Genomic DNA, 14,817 nt, shown 5'->3' with positions numbered 1-14,817 from the left:
GCGTCTTTTTTTTTTTTTTTTAGCTCTTCAAAGGAAAAATTAAAAAGCTTAATATTAGAAGTCGTTGTAGTATAGTGGTGAGTATCCCGCCTGTCACGCGGAGACCCGGGTTCGATCCCCGGCAACGGCGTCTTTTTTTTTTTTTAGCTCTTCAAAGGAAAAATTAAAAAGCTTAATATTGTAGAACATCAATCCAACCTGCCGGAATCAAACCAGCGACTTAAGGATTTCCAATTTAGATTAGTCCAACTACAGTCCACCACTCTACCAACTGAGCTAAGGTCAGAGCTGTTAACATTATTTTTGTCCGATTTATACTTTTTATGCCATATCGCACAATCTGACATGGCAGTTCGAATGCCGCGTTGACAAACTTAACGGAAAAAATTTTCGGTGTTAATATTGTCCTTAATTGTTCAAAATCTTAAAGTAAAAGGACTAAATTACACGAAATAAAGGTACAATGACTAAATTGAACAAAAGCTACACTACGGGGACCTAACAGGTACTTTGTCCGACTATGAAATGCTAGTTTCAGTTGCAATTAAATGGCCACACGCACCATGGTGTCACATTGGATTGGGTTTACTTAAATAGTAATATGTGACTGTCCTGTACTGCCGCGCGCGAATCGTTGTAGTATAGTGGTGAGCAGTGCTGCAAAAATCGCGCCTAGGCGCTGGCGGGGGAGGCCGCCGCGAGGAATGGCCTAGACCGCCTAACCGCCGTTCGGGAAATTTTTTTTTTTTTTTTTGAAAATGTCGAAAAAGTTTTGGAAGGCATAACTTTTGACTCGGTTGTCTGATTTGGTCAAATTTTTTTTCAAATCGCGTATTTTTTCGAGATCTATACACCGCAAACAGCCAAAGGCGGTTTGGTCCACTAATTTCTCTCAAAAAAATGCCTTTTAGTTCTTAATTTTAGTTTTTTATGTATTTAGATGGTTTAAACAATATTTTGAACAATTTTACCACTTTCGTAAATAGTTTCTAAGAAACAACTATGGAAACCTTATGTTTTATTACTAAATTTAAAAAAATTTAATTTTTAATTTTATTAAAAATAAAAAAAAACTATAATAATAAATAAAAAAAAGGCGCCTAGGCGCCCCCTAGCGCCTAGGGGCGCCTAACGTTTTATGCAGCATTGGTGTGAGTATTCCGCCTGTCACTCGGGAGACCTGGGTTCAATCCCGGCAACAGCGTTTTTTTTAGCTCTTCAAAGGAAAAATTAAAATGCTTAATATTGTAAAAAATCAATCCGACCTGCCGGATTCGAACCAGCGACCTAAGGATTTCCAACTTAGATTAATCAAACTACAGTCCTCCGCTCTACCAACTGAGCTAAGGTCGGAGCTATTAACTATATTTTTGTCCGTATTGCACTCTTTTATGCCACATCGCACAATCCGACATGGCAGTTCGAATGCCACGTAGAAAAAAACTTAACGGAAAAATTTATGGTGTTAATGTTGTCCTTAATTGTTCTAAATCTTAAAGTACCGGGACTAGATTACACAAAATAAACGTACAATAACTAAATTGAACAAAACGCTACAGTACAGGGACTAAACAGGTACTTTGTCCGACTATGAAATGTTAGTTTCAATTGCAATTAGATCGCCACACGAACCATGGTGCCACATTTGATTGGACTTACTTAAATAGAAATTTGTGACAGTCCTGTTCTGCCGCGCGAGTCGTTGTAGTATAGTGGTGAGTATCCCGCCTGTCACGCGGGAGACCCGGGTTCGATCCCCGGCAACGGCGTCTTTTTTTTTTTTTTTCTCTTCAAAGGAAAAATTAAAAAGCTTAATATATTAGAACATCAATCCAACCTGCCGGAATCAAACCAGCGACTTAAGGATTTCCAATTTAGATTAGTCCAACTACAGTCCACCACTACCAACTGAGCTAAGGTCTGAGCTGTTAACATTATTTTTGTCCGATTTATACTCTTTTATGCCATATCGCACAATCTGACATGGCAGTTCGAATGCCGCGTTGACAAACTTAACGGAAAAAATTTTCGGTGTTAATATTGTCTTAATTGTTCAAAATCTTAAAGTAAAAGGACTAAATTACACGAAATAAAGGTACAATGACTAAATTGAACAAAACGCTACACTACGGGGACCTAACAGGTACTTTGTCCGACTATGAAATGCTAGTTTCAGTTGCAATTACATGGCCACACGCACCATGGTGTCACATTGGATTGGGTTTACTTAAATAGTAATATGTGACAGTCCTGTACTGCCGCGCGAATCGTTGTAGTATAGTGGTGAGCAGTGCTGCAAAATCGCGCCTAGGCGCTGGCGGGGGAGGCCGCCGCGAGAATGGCCTAGACCGCTAACCGGCCGGTTCGGGGAATTTTTTTTTTTTTTTTGAAAATGTCGAAAAAGTTTTGGAGGCATAACTTTTGACTCGGTTGTCTGATTTGGTCAAATTTTTTTTTCAAATCGCGTATTTTTTCGAGATCTATACACCGCAAACAGCAAGGCGTTTGGTCCACTAATTTCTCAAAAAATGCCTCTTTAGTTCTTAATTTTAGTTTTTTATGTATTTAGATGGTTTAAACAATATTTTGAACAATTTTACCACCACTTTCGTTAATAGTTTCTAAGAAACAAACTATGGAAACCTTATTTTTATTACTAAATTAAAAAAATTTAATTTTTAATTTTATTAAAAATAAAAAAAAACTATAAATAAATAAAAAATCGGCGCCTAGGCGCCCCTAGCCGCCTAGGGGCGCCTAACGTTTTATGCAGCATTGGTGGTGAGTATTCCCCTGTCACTCGGGAGACTGGGTTCAATCCCAGCACAGCGTTTTTTTTTTAGCTCTTCAAGGAAAAATTAAAATGCTTAATATTGTAAAAATCAATCCGACCTGCCGGATTCAAACCAGCGACCTAAGGATTTCCAACTTAGATTAATCAAACTACAGTCCTCCGCTCTACCAACTGAGCTAAGGTCGGAGCTATTAACTATATTTTTGTCCGTATTGCACTCTTTTATGCCACATCGCACAATCCGACATGGCAGTTCGAATGCCACGTAGAAAAAACTTAACGGAAAAAATTATGGTGTTAATGTTGTCCTTAATTGTTCTAGATCTTAAAGTACCGGGACTAGATTACACAAAATAAACGTACAATAACTAAATTGAACAAAACCCTACAGTACAGGGACTAAACAGGTACTTTGTCCGACTATGAAATGTTAGTTTCAATTGCAATTAGATCGCCACACGAACCATGGTGCCACATTTGATTGGACTTACTTAAATCAGAAATTTGTGACAGTCCTGTTTTGCCGGCGGAGTCGTTGTAGTATAGTGGTGAGTATCCCCGCCTGTCACGCGGGAGACCCGGGTTCGATCCCCGGCAACGGCGTCTTTTTTTTTTTTTTTTTTTAGCTCTTCAAAGGAAAATTAAAAAGCTTAATATATGTAGAACATCAATCCAACCTGCCGGAATCAAACCAGCGACTTAAGGATTTCCAATTTAGATTAGTCCAACTACAGTCCACCACTCTACCAACTGAGCTAAGGTCTGAGCTGTTAACATTATTTTTGTCCGATTTATACTCTTTTATGCCATTTCGCACAATCTGACATGGCAGTTCGAATGCCGCGTTGACAAACTTAACGGAAAAAATTTTCGGTGTTAATATTGTCCTTAATTGTTCAAAATCTTAAAGTAAAAGGACTAAATTACACGAAATAAAGGTACAATGACTAAATTGAACAAAACGCTACACTACGGGGACCTAACAGGTACTTTGTCCGATTATGAAATGCTAGTTTCAGTTGCAATTAAATGGCCACACGCACCATGGTGTCACATTGGATTGGGTTTACTTAAATAGTAATATGTGACAGTCCTGTACTGCCGCGCGAATCGTTGTAGTATAGTGGTGAGCAGTGCTGCAAAAATCGCGCCTAGGCGCTGGGCGGGGGAGGCCGCCGCGAGGAATGGCCTAGACCGCCTAACCGGCCGGTTCGGGGAATTTTTTTTTTTTTTTTGAAAATGTCGAAAAAGTTTTGGAGGGCATAACTTTTGACTCGGTTGTCTGATTTGGTCAAATTTTTTTTTCAAATCGCGTATTTTTTCGAGATCTATACACCGCAAACAGCCAAAGGCGGTTTGGTCCACTAATTTCTCAAAAAAATGCCTCTTTAGTTCTTAATTTTAGTTTTTTATGTATTTAGATGGTTTAAACAATATTTTGAACAATTTTACCACCACTTTCGTTAATAGTTTCTAAGAAACAACTATGGAAACCTTATGTTTTATTACTAAATTTAAAAAAATTTAATTTTTAATTTTATTAAAAATAAAAAAAAAACTATAATAATAAATAAAAAAATCGGCGCCTAGGCGCCCCCTAGCCGCCTAGGGGGCGCCTAACGTTTTATGCAGCATTGGTGGTGAGTATTCCCGCCTGTCACTCGGGAGACCTGGGTTCAATCCCCAGCAACAGCGTTTTTTTTTTAGCTCTTCAAAGGAAAAATTAAAATGCTTAATATTGTAAAAAATCAATCCGACCTGCCGGATTCGAACCAGCGACCTAAGGATTTCCAACTTAGATTAATCAAACTACAGTCCTCCGCTCTACCAACTGAGCTAAGGTCGGAGCTATTAACTATATTTTTGTCCGTATTGCACTCTTTTATGCCACATCGCACAATCCGACATGGCAGTTCGAATGCCACGTAGAAAAAAACTTAACGGAAAAAATTATGGTGTTAATGTTGTCCTTAATTGTTCTAAATCTTAAAGTACCGGGACTAGATTACACAAAATAAACGTACAATAACTAAATTGAACAAAACGCTACAGTACAGGGACTAAACAGGTACTTTGTCCGACTATGAAATGTTAGTTTCAATTGCAATTAGATCGCCACACGAACCATGGTGCCACATTTGATTGGACTTACTTAAATAGAAATTTGTGACAGTCCTGTTCTGCCGCGCGAGTCGTTGTAGTATAGTGGTGAGTATCCCCGCCTGTCACGCGGGAGACCCGGGTTCGATCCCCGGCAACGGCGTCTTTTTTTTTTTTTTTAGCTCTTCAAAGGAAAAATTAAAAAGCTTAATATATTAGAACATCAATCCAACCTGCCGGAATCAAACCAGCGACTTAAGGATTTCCAATTTAGATTAGTCCAACTACAGTCCACCACTCTACCAACTGAGCTAAGGTCTGAGCTGTTAACATTATTTTTGTCCGATTTATACTCTTTTATGCCATTTCGCACAATCTGACATGGCAGTTCGAATGCCGCGTTGACAAACTTAACGGAAAAAATTTTCGGTGTTAATATTGTCCTTAATTGTTCAAAATCTTAAAGTAAAAGGACTAAATTACACGAAATAAAGGTACAATGACTAAATTGAACAAAACGCTACACTACGGGGACCTAACAGGTACTTTGTCCGATTATGAAATGCTAGTTTCAGTTGCAATTACATGGCCACACGCACCATGGTGTCACATTGGATTGGGTTTACTTAAATAGTAATATGTGACAGTCCTGTACTGCCGCGCGAATCGTTGTAGTATAGTGGTGAGCAGTGCTGCAAAAATCGCGCCTAGGCGCTGGGCGGGGGGAGGCCGCCGCGAGGAATGGCCTAGACCGCCTAACCGGCCGGTTCGGGGAATTTTTTTTTTTTTTTTGAAAATGTCGAAAAAGTTTTGGAGGGCATAACTTTTGACTCGGTTGTCTGATTTGGTCAAATTTTTTTTTCAAATCGCGTATTTTTTCGAGATCTATACACCGCAAACAGCCAAAGGCGGTTTGGTCCACTAATTTCTCAAAAAAATGCCTCTTTAGTTCTTAATTTTAGTTTTTTATGTATTTAGATGGTTTAAACAATATTTTGAACAATTTTACCACCACTTTCGTTAATAGTTTCTAAGAAACAACTATGGAAACCTTATGTTTTATTACTAAATTTAAAAAAATTTAATTTTTAATTTTATTAAAAATAAAAAAAAACTATAATAATAAATAAAAAAATCGGCGCCTAGGCGCCCCCTAGCCGCCTAGGGGGCGCCTAACGTTTTATGCAGCATTGGTGGTGAGTATTCCCGCCTGTCACTCGGGAGACCTGGGTTCAATCCCCAGCAACAGCGTTTTTTTTTTAGCTCTTCAAAGGAAAAATTAAAATGCTTAATATTGTAAAAAATCAATCCGACCTGCCGGATTCAAACCAGCGACCTAAGGATTTCCAACTTAGATTAATCAAACTACAGTCCTCCGCTCTACCAACTGAGCTAAGGTCGGAGCTATTAACTATATTTTTGTCCGTATTGCACTCTTTTATGCCACATCGCACAATCCGACATGGCAGTTCGAATGCCACGTAGAAAAAAACTTAACGGAAAAAATTATGGTGTTAATGTTGTCCTTAATTGTTCTAAATCTTAAAGTACCGGGACTAGATTACACAAAATAAACGTACAATAACTAAATTGAACAAAACGCTACAGTACAGGGACTAAACAGGTACTTTGTCCGACTATGAAATGTTAGTTTCAATTGCAATTAGATCGCCACACGAACCATGGTGCCACATTTGATTGGACTTACTTAAACAGAAATTTGTGACAGTCCTGTTTTGCCGCGCGAGTCGTTGTAGTATAGTGGTGAGTATCCCCGCCTGTCACGCGGGAGACCCGGGTTCGATCCCCGGCAACGGCGTCTTTTTTTTTTTTTTAGCTCTTCAAAGGAAAAATTAAAAAGCTTAATATATTAGAACATCAATCCAACCTGCCGGAATCAAACCAGCGACTTAAGGATTTCCAATTTAGATTAGTCCAACTACAGTCCACCACTCTACCAACTGAGCTAAGGTCTGAGCTGTTAACATTATTTTTGTCCGATTTATACTCTTTTATGCCATATCGCACAATCTGACATGGCAGTTCGAATGCCGCGTTGACAAACTTAACGGAAAAAATTTTCGGTGTTAATATTGTCCTTAATTGTTCAAAATCTTAAAGTAAAAGGACTAAATTACACGAAATAAAGGTACAATGACTAAATTGAACAAAACGCTACACTACGGGGACCTAACAGGTACTTTGTCCGATTATGAAATGCTAGTTTCAGTTACAATTACATGGCCACACGCACCATGGTGTCACATTGGATTGGGTTTACTTAAATAGTAATATGTGACAGTCCTGTACTGCCGCGCGAATCGTTGTAGTATAGTGGTGAGCAGTGCTGCAAAAATCGCGCCTAGGCGCTGGGCGGGGGAGGCCGCCGCGAGGAATGGCCTAGACCGCCTAACCGGCCGGTTCGGGGAATTTTTTTTTTTTTTTGAAAATGTCGAAAAAGTTTTGGAGGGCATAACTTTTGACTCGGTTGTCTGATTTGGTCAAATTTTTTTTTCAAATCGCGTATTTTTTCGAGATCTATACACCGCAAACAGCCAAAGGCGGTTTGGTCCACTAATTTCTCAAAAAAATGCCTCTTTAGTTCTTAATTTTAGTTTTTTATGTATTTAGATGGTTTAAACAATATTTTGAACAATTTTACCACCACTTTCGTAAATAGTTTCTAAGAAACAACTATGGAAACCTTATGTTTTATTACTAAATTTAAAAAAATTTAATTTTTAATTTTATTAAAAATAAAAAAAAACTATAATAATAAATAAAAAAATCGGCGCCTAGGCGCCCCCTAGCCGCCTAGGGGGCGCCTAACGTTTTATGCAGCATTGGTGGTGAGTATTCCCGCCTGTCACTCGGGAGACCTGGGTTCAATCCCCAGCAACAGCGTTTTTTTTTTAGCTCTTCAAAGGAAAAATTAAAATGCTTAATATTGTAAAAAATCAATCCGACCTGCCGGATTCGAACCAGCGACCTAAGGATTTCCAACTTAGATTAATCAAACTACAGTCCTCCGCTCTACCAACTGAGCTAAGGTCGGAGCTATTAACTATATTTTTGTCCGTATTGCACTCTTTTATGCCACATCGCACAATCCGACATGGCAGTTCGAATGCCACGTAGAAAAAAACTTAACGGAAAAAATTATGGTGTTAATGTTGTCCTTAATTGTTCTAAATCTTAAAGTACCGGGACTAGATTACACAAAATAAACGTACAATAACTAAATTGAACAAAACCCTACAGTACAGGGACTAAACAGGTACTTTGTCCGACTATGAAATGTTAGTTTCAATTGCAATTAGATCGCCACACGAACCATGGTGCCACATTTGATTGGACTTACTTAAATAGAAATTTGTGACAGTCCTGTTCTGCCGCGCGAGTCGTTGTAGTATAGTGGTGAGTATCCCCGCCTGTCACGCGGGAGACCCGGGTTCGATCCCCGGCAACGGCGTCTTTTTTTTTTTTTTAGCTCTTCAAAGGAAAAATTAAAAAGCTTAATATATTAGAACATCAATCCAACCTGCCGGAATCAAACCAGCGACTTAAGGATTTCCAATTTAGATTAGTCCAACTACAGTCCACCACTCTACCAACTGAGCTAAGGTCTGAGCTGTTAACATTATTTTTGTCCGATTTATACTCTTTTATGCCATATCGCACAATCTGACATGGCAGTTCGAATGCCGCGTTGACAAACTTAACGGAAAAAATTTTCGGTGTTAATATTGTCCTTAATTGTTCAAAATCTTAAAGTAAAAGGACTAAATTACACGAAATAAAGGTACAATGACTAAATTGAACAAAACGCTACACTACGGGGACCTAACAGGTACTTTGTCCGATTATGAAATGCTAGTTTCAGTTACAATTACATGGCCACACGCACCATGGTGTCACATTGGATTGGGTTTACTTAAATAGTAATATGTGACAGTCCTGTACTGCCGCGCGAATCGTTGTAGTATAGTGGTGAGCAGTGCTGCAAAAATCGCGCCTAGGCGCTGGGCGGGGGGAGGCCGCCGCGAGGAATGGCCTAGACCGCCTAACCGGCCGGTTCGGGGAATTTTTTTTTTTTTTTTGAAAATGTCGAAAAAGTTTTGGAGGCATAACTTTTGACTCGGTTGTCTGATTTGGTCAAATTTTTTTTTCAAATCGCGTATTTTTTCGAGATCTATACACCGCAAACAGCCAAAGGCGGTTTGGTCCACTAATTTCTCAAAAAAATGCCTCTTTAGTTCTTAATTTTAGTTTTTTATGTATTTAGATGGTTTAAACAATATTTTGAACAATTTTACCACCACTTTCGTAAATAGTTTCTAAGAAACAACTATGGAAACCTTATGTTTTATTACTAAATTTAAAAAAATTTAATTTTTAATTTTATTAAAAATAAAAAAAAAACTATAATAATAAATAAAAAAATCGGCGCCTAGGCGCCCCCTAGCCGCCTAGGGGGCGCCTAACGTTTTATGCAGCATTGGTGGTGAGTATTCCCGCCTGTCACTCGGGAGACCTGGGTTCAATCCCCAGCAACAGCGTTTTTTTTTTAGCTCTTCAAAGGAAAAATTAAAATGCTTAATATTGTAAAAAATCAATCCGACCTGCCGGATTCGAAACCAGCGACCTAAGGATTTCCAACTTAGATTAATCAAACTACAGTCCTCCGCTCTACCAACTGAGCTAAGGTCGGAGCTATTAACTATATTTTTGTCCGTATTGCACTCTTTTATGCCACATCGCACAATCCGACATGGCAGTTCGAATGCCACGTAGAAAAAAACTTAACGGAAAAAATTATGGTGTTAATGTTGTCCTTAATTGTTCTAAATCTTAAAGTACCGGGACTAGATTACACAAAATAAACGTACAATAACTAAATTGAACAAAACGCTACAGTACAGGGACTAAACAGGTACTTTGTCCGACTATGAAATGTTAGTTTCAATTGCAATTAGATCGCCACACGAACCATGGTGCCACATTTGATTGGACTTACTTAAATCAGAAATTTGTGACAGTCCTGTTTCTGCCGCGCGAGTCGTTGTAGTATAGTGGTGAGTATCCCCGCCTGTCACGCGGGAGACCCGGGTTCGATCCCCGGCAACGGCGTCTTTTTTTTTTTTTTAGCTCTTCAAAGGAAAAATTAAAAAGCTTAATATATTAGAACATCAATCCAACCTGCCGGAATCAAACCAGCGACTTAAGGATTTCCAATTTAGATTAGTCCAACTACAGTCCACCACTCTACCAACTGAGCTAAGGTCTGAGCTGTTAACATTATTTTTGTCCGATTTATACTCTTTTATGCCATATCGCACAATCTGACATGGCAGTTCGAATGCCGCGTTGACAAACTTAACGGAAAAAATTTTCGGTGTTAATATTGTCCTTAATTGTTCAAAATCTTAAAGTAAAAGGACTAAATTACACGAAATAAAGGTACAATGACTAAATTGAACAAAACGCTACACTACGGGGACCTAACAGGTACTTTGTCCGATTATGAAATGCTAGTTTCAGTTACAATTACATGGCCACACGCACCATGGTGTCACATTGGATTGGGTTTACTTAAATAGTAATATGTGACAGTCCTGTACTGCCGCGCGAATCGTTGTAGTATAGTGGTGAGCAGTGCTGCAAAAATCGCGCCTAGGCGCTGGGCGGGGGGAGGCCGCCGCGAGGAATGGCCTAGACCGCCTAACCGGCCGGTTCGGGGAATTTTTTTTTTTTTTTTGAAAATGTCGAAAAAGTTTTGGAGGGCATAACTTTTGACTCGGTTGTCTGATTTGGTCAAATTTTTTTTTCAAATCGCGTATTTTTTCGAGATCTATACACCGCAAACAGCCAAAGGCGGTTTGGTCCACTAATTTCTCAAAAAAATGCCTCTTTAGTTCTTAATTTTAGTTTTTTATGTATTTAGATGGTTTAAACAATATTTTGAACAATTTTACCACCACTTTCGTAAATAGTTTCTAAGAAACAACTATGGAAACCTTATGTTTTATTACTAAATTTAAAAAAATTTAATTTTTAATTTTATTAAAAATAAAAAAAAAACTATAATAATAAATAAAAAATCGGCGCCTAGGCGCCCCCTAGCCGCCTAGGGGGCGCCTAACGTTTTATGCAGCATTGGTGGTGAGTATTCCCGCCTGTCACTCGGGAGACCTGGGTTCAATCCCCAGCAACAGCGTTTTTTTTTTAGCTCTTCAAAGGAAAAATTAAAATGCTTAATATTGTAAAAAATCAATCCGACCTGCCGGATTCGAAACCAGCGACCTAAGGATTTCCAACTTAGATTAATCAAACTACAGTCCTCCGCTCTACCAACTGAGCTAAGGTCGGAGCTATTAACTATATTTTTGTCCGTATTGCACTCTTTTATGCCACATCGCACAATCCGACATGGCAGTTCGAATGCCACGTAGAAAAAAACTTAACGGAAAAAATTATGGTGTTAATGTTGTCCTTAATTGTTCTAAATCTTAAAGTACCGGGACTAGATTACACAAAATAAACGTACAATAACTAAATTGAACAAAACGCTACAGTACAGGGACTAAACAGGTACTTTGTCCGACTATGAAATGTTAGTTTCAATTGCAATTAGATCGCCACACGAACCATGGTGCCACATTTGATTGGACTTACTTAAACAGAAATTTGTGACAGTCCTGTTCTGCCGCGCGAGTCGTTGTAGTATAGTGGTGAGTATCCCCGCCTGTCACGCGGGAGACCCGGGTTCGATCCCCGGCAACGGCGTCTTTTTTTTTTTTTAGCTCTTCAAAGGAAAAATTAAAAAGCTTAATATATTAGAACATCAATCCAACCTGCCGGAATCAAACCAGCGACTTAAGGATTTCCAATTTAGATTAGTCCAACTACAGTCCACCACTCTACCAACTGAGCTAAGGTCTGAGCTGTTAACATTATTTTTGTCCGATTTATACTCTTTTATGCCATATCGCACAATCTGACATGGCAGTTCGAATGCCGCGTTGACAAACTTAACGGAAAAAATTTTCGGTGTTAATATTGTCCTTAATTGTTCAAAATCTTAAAGTAAAAGGACTAAATTACACGAAATAAAGGTACAATGACTAAATTGAACAAAACGCTACACTACGGGGACCTAACAGGTACTTTGTCCGATTATGAAATGCTAGTTTCAGTTACAATTACATGGCCACACGCACCATGGTGTCACATTGGATTGGGTTTACTTAAATAGTAATATGTGACAGTCCTGTACTGCCGCGCGAATCGTTGTAGTATAGTGGTGAGCAGTGCTGCAAAAATCGCGCCTAGGCGCTGGGCGGGGGGAGGCCGCCGCGAGGAATGGCCTAGACCGCCTAACCGGCCGGTTCGGGGAATTTTTTTTTTTTTTTTGAAAATGTCGAAAAAGTTTTGGAGGGCATAACTTTTGACTCGGTTGTCTGATTTGGTCAAATTTTTTTTTCAAATCGCGTATTTTTTCGAGATCTATACACCGCAAACAGCCAAAGGCGGTTTGGTCCACTAATTTCTCAAAAAAATGCCTCTTTAGTTCTTAATTTTAGTTTTTTATGTATTTAGATGGTTTAAACAATATTTTGAACAATTTTACCACCACTTTCGTAAATAGTTTCTAAGAAACAACTATGGAAACCTTATGTTTTATTACTAAATTTAAAAAAATTTAATTTTTAATTTTATTAAAAATAAAAAAAAAACTATAATAATAAATAAAAAAATTCGGCGCCTAGGCGCCCCCTAGCCGCCTAGGGGGCGCCTAACGTTTTATGCAGCATTGGTGGTGAGTATTCCCGCCTGTCACTCGGGAGACCTGGGTTCAATCCCCAGCAACAGCGTTTTTTTTTTAGCTCTTCAAAGGAAAAATTAAAATGCTTAATATTGTAAAAAATCAATCCGACCTGCCGGATTCAAACCAGCGACCTAAGGATTTCCAACTTAGATTAATCAAACTACAGTCCTCCGCTCTACCAACTGAGCTAAGGTCGGAGCTATTAACTATATTTTTGTCCGTATTGCACTCTTTTATGCCACATCGCACAATCCGACATGGCAGTTCGAATGCCACGTAGAAAAAAACTTAACGGAAAAAATTATGGTGTTAATGTTGTCCTTAATTGTTCTAAATCTTAAAGTACCGGGACTAGATTACACAAAATAAACGTACAATAACTAAATTGAACAAAACGCTACAGTACAGGGACTAAACAGGTACTTTGTCCGACTATGAAATGTTAGTTTCAATTGCAATTAGATCGCCACACGAACCATGGTGCCACATTTGATTGGACTTACTTAAACAGAAATTTGTGACAGTCCTGTTCTGCCGCGCGAGTCGTTGTAGTATAGTGGTGAGTATCCCCGCCTGTCACGCGGGAGACCCGGGTTCGATCCCCGGCAACGGCGTCTTTTTTTTTTTTTAGCTCTTCAAAGGAAAAATTAAAAAGCTTAATATATTAGAACATCAATCCAACCTGCCGGAATCAAACCAGCGACTTAAGGATTTCCAATTTAGATTAGTCCAACTACAGTCCACCACTCTACCAACTGAGCTAAGGTCTGAGCTGTTAACATTATTTTTGTCCGATTTATACTCTTTTATGCCATATCGCACAATCTGACATGGCAGTTCGAATGCCGCGTTGACAAACTTAACGGAAAAAATTTTCGGTGTTAATATTGTCCTTAATTGTTCAAAATCTTAAAGTAAAAGGACTAAATTACACGAAATAAAGGTACAATGACTAAATTGAACAAAACGCTACACTACGGGGACCTAACAGGTACTTTGTCCGATTATGAAATGCTAGTTTCAGTTACAATTACATGGCCACACGCACCATGGTGTCACATTGGATTGGGTTTACTTAAATAGTAATATGTGACAGTCCTGTACTGCCGCGCGAATCGTTGTAGTATAGTGGTGAGCAGTGCTGCAAAAATCGCGCCTAGGCGCTGGGCGGGGGGAGGCCGCCGCGAGGAATGGCCTAGACCGCCTAACCGGCCGGTTCGGGGAATTTTTTTTTTTTTTTTGAAAATGTCGAAAAAGTTTTGGAGGGCATAACTTTTGACTCGGTTGTCTGATTTGGTCAAATTTTTTTTTCAAATCGCGTATTTTTTCGAGATCTATACACCGCAAACAGCCAAAGGCGGTTTGGTCCACTAATTTCTCAAAAAAATGCCTCTTTAGTTCTTAATTTTAGTTTTTTATGTATTTAGATGGTTTAAACAATATTTTGAACAATTTTACCACCACTTTCGTAAATAGTTTCTAAGAAACAACTATGGAAACCTTATGTTTTATTACTAAATTTAAAAAAATTTAATTTTTAATTTTATTAAAAATAAAAAAAAAACTATAATAATAAATAAAAAATTCGGCGCCTAGGCGCCCCCTAGCCGCCTAGGGGGCGCCTAACGTTTTATGCAGCATTGGTGGTGAGTATTCCCGCCTGTCACTCGGGAGACCTGGGTTCAATCCCCAGCAACAGCGTTTTTTTTTTAGCTGTTCAAAGGAAAAATTAAAATGCTTAATATTGTAAAAAATCAATCCGACCTGCCGGATTCAAACCAGCGACCTAAGGATTTCCAACTTAGATTAATCAAACTACAGTCCTCCGCTCTACCAACTGAGCTAAGGTCGGAGCTATTAACTATATTTTTGTCCGTATTGCACTCTTTTATGCCACATCGCACAATCCGACATGGCAGTTCGAATGCCACGTAGAAAAAAACTTAACGGAAAAAATTATGGTGTTAATGTTGTCCTTAATTGTTCTAAATCTTAAAGTACCGGGACTAGATTACACAAAATAAACGTACAATAACTAAATTGAACAAAACGCTACAGTACAGGGACTAAACAGGTACTTTGTCCGACTATGAAA

At 38.7% G+C, this 14,817-nt stretch overlaps 18 non-coding genes across 18 annotated transcripts; 9 read left to right on the top strand and 9 right to left on the bottom strand.

The window, feature by feature from the left end:
- Window positions 1-60: 60 nt before the first annotated feature.
- On the top strand, window positions 61-130 carry TRNAD-GUC. Its single transcript has one exon. It is a non-coding gene; the product is annotated as a tRNA-Asp (tRNA).
- A 1,129-nt stretch (window positions 131-1,259) lies between these two features.
- On the bottom strand, window positions 1,260-1,353 carry TRNAY-GUA. The gene is made up of 2 exons: window positions 1,317-1,353; window positions 1,260-1,295 (listed from the first exon to the last, which is right to left on the bottom strand). It is a non-coding gene; the product is annotated as a tRNA-Tyr (tRNA).
- Window positions 1,354-1,698: 345 nt separating this feature from the next.
- Window positions 1,699-1,769, top strand: TRNAD-GUC. Its single transcript has one exon. It is a non-coding gene; the product is annotated as a tRNA-Asp (tRNA).
- A 1,117-nt stretch (window positions 1,770-2,886) lies between these two features.
- Window positions 2,887-2,980, bottom strand: TRNAY-GUA. The gene is made up of 2 exons: window positions 2,944-2,980; window positions 2,887-2,922 (listed from the first exon to the last, which is right to left on the bottom strand). It is a non-coding gene; the product is annotated as a tRNA-Tyr (tRNA).
- A 345-nt stretch (window positions 2,981-3,325) lies between these two features.
- Window positions 3,326-3,397, top strand: TRNAD-GUC. The gene has a single exon. It is a non-coding gene; the product is annotated as a tRNA-Asp (tRNA).
- Window positions 3,398-4,546: 1,149 nt separating this feature from the next.
- On the bottom strand, window positions 4,547-4,640 carry TRNAY-GUA. The gene is made up of 2 exons: window positions 4,604-4,640; window positions 4,547-4,582 (listed from the first exon to the last, which is right to left on the bottom strand). It is a non-coding gene; the product is annotated as a tRNA-Tyr (tRNA).
- Window positions 4,641-4,985: 345 nt separating this feature from the next.
- On the top strand, window positions 4,986-5,057 carry TRNAD-GUC. The gene has a single exon. It is a non-coding gene; the product is annotated as a tRNA-Asp (tRNA).
- A 1,145-nt stretch (window positions 5,058-6,202) lies between these two features.
- Window positions 6,203-6,296, bottom strand: TRNAY-GUA. Its single transcript has 2 exons — window positions 6,260-6,296; window positions 6,203-6,238 (listed from the first exon to the last, which is right to left on the bottom strand). It is a non-coding gene; the product is annotated as a tRNA-Tyr (tRNA).
- Window positions 6,297-6,641: 345 nt separating this feature from the next.
- On the top strand, window positions 6,642-6,713 carry TRNAD-GUC. The gene has a single exon. It is a non-coding gene; the product is annotated as a tRNA-Asp (tRNA).
- A 1,142-nt stretch (window positions 6,714-7,855) lies between these two features.
- TRNAY-GUA lies at window positions 7,856-7,949 on the bottom strand. Its single transcript has 2 exons — window positions 7,913-7,949; window positions 7,856-7,891 (listed from the first exon to the last, which is right to left on the bottom strand). It is a non-coding gene; the product is annotated as a tRNA-Tyr (tRNA).
- A 345-nt stretch (window positions 7,950-8,294) lies between these two features.
- On the top strand, window positions 8,295-8,366 carry TRNAD-GUC. The gene has a single exon. It is a non-coding gene; the product is annotated as a tRNA-Asp (tRNA).
- Window positions 8,367-9,510: 1,144 nt separating this feature from the next.
- Window positions 9,511-9,605, bottom strand: TRNAY-GUA. The gene is made up of 2 exons: window positions 9,569-9,605; window positions 9,511-9,547 (listed from the first exon to the last, which is right to left on the bottom strand). It is a non-coding gene; the product is annotated as a tRNA-Tyr (tRNA).
- A 347-nt stretch (window positions 9,606-9,952) lies between these two features.
- On the top strand, window positions 9,953-10,024 carry TRNAD-GUC. The gene has a single exon. It is a non-coding gene; the product is annotated as a tRNA-Asp (tRNA).
- Window positions 10,025-11,168: 1,144 nt separating this feature from the next.
- Window positions 11,169-11,263, bottom strand: TRNAY-GUA. The gene is made up of 2 exons: window positions 11,227-11,263; window positions 11,169-11,205 (listed from the first exon to the last, which is right to left on the bottom strand). It is a non-coding gene; the product is annotated as a tRNA-Tyr (tRNA).
- A 345-nt stretch (window positions 11,264-11,608) lies between these two features.
- TRNAD-GUC lies at window positions 11,609-11,680 on the top strand. The gene has a single exon. It is a non-coding gene; the product is annotated as a tRNA-Asp (tRNA).
- A 1,145-nt stretch (window positions 11,681-12,825) lies between these two features.
- TRNAY-GUA lies at window positions 12,826-12,919 on the bottom strand. Its single transcript has 2 exons — window positions 12,883-12,919; window positions 12,826-12,861 (listed from the first exon to the last, which is right to left on the bottom strand). It is a non-coding gene; the product is annotated as a tRNA-Tyr (tRNA).
- Window positions 12,920-13,264: 345 nt separating this feature from the next.
- On the top strand, window positions 13,265-13,336 carry TRNAD-GUC. The gene has a single exon. It is a non-coding gene; the product is annotated as a tRNA-Asp (tRNA).
- A 1,144-nt stretch (window positions 13,337-14,480) lies between these two features.
- On the bottom strand, window positions 14,481-14,574 carry TRNAY-GUA. The gene is made up of 2 exons: window positions 14,538-14,574; window positions 14,481-14,516 (listed from the first exon to the last, which is right to left on the bottom strand). It is a non-coding gene; the product is annotated as a tRNA-Tyr (tRNA).
- Between the last annotated feature and the right edge of the window lie 243 nt (window positions 14,575-14,817).

The sequence above is a fragment of the Ipomoea nil genome, unplaced genomic scaffold, assembly GCF_001879475.1.
Source record: "Ipomoea nil cultivar Tokyo-kokei standard unplaced genomic scaffold, Asagao_1.1 scaffold2897, whole genome shotgun sequence".
Lineage (NCBI taxonomy): Eukaryota > Viridiplantae > Streptophyta > Magnoliopsida > Solanales > Convolvulaceae > Ipomoea > Ipomoea nil.
The sequence above is the reverse complement of the archived record's forward strand: the minus strand, read 5'-3'. Positions and strand labels throughout refer to the sequence as shown.